We start from the raw sequence: 444 nt of genomic DNA on the forward strand, positions 1-444 counted from the left end.
AGAAGGATTCTGGGAAACATGGTGGAGTGAGAGACGTCCTCAGATCTCTCTCCTTGGAACAACAATAAGCTGAATATCTAAAACTCAACAAAAAACCACCCAAACTGCCTGCCACCACGTCTGAGCATGGGATCTGCACATAAGAGCTACCACAGGTCAGAACCCCAGGTGTTGAGCGGTGGACTGGAAGAAATAAAGAAGCTGCCTCTCAGAGCTTCTGGAGCTCCCTGCAGTAGGAGGGGGAGGGGAGAAGGTGTGGCAACTTCCCTGAACAACCCTGCCTGGAAGTGCTGCAAGTTCCACGCAGCCAGCGGCAGGGCCAAGTCATCAGAAAGCAGAGAAGTGGGATGAGACCACAGAGAGACAACAGTTGATTTTTACTGGCTCTGGTTACAAAACCGAGACTGAGCCTCAATCCTCAACCCCCAACCCAGAATGCCCCTC

The sequence above is a fragment of the Pteropus vampyrus genome, unplaced genomic scaffold, assembly GCF_000151845.1.
Source record: "Pteropus vampyrus isolate Shadow unplaced genomic scaffold, Pvam_2.0 Scaffold44, whole genome shotgun sequence".
NCBI classification, from domain to species: Eukaryota; Metazoa; Chordata; class Mammalia; order Chiroptera; family Pteropodidae; genus Pteropus; species Pteropus vampyrus.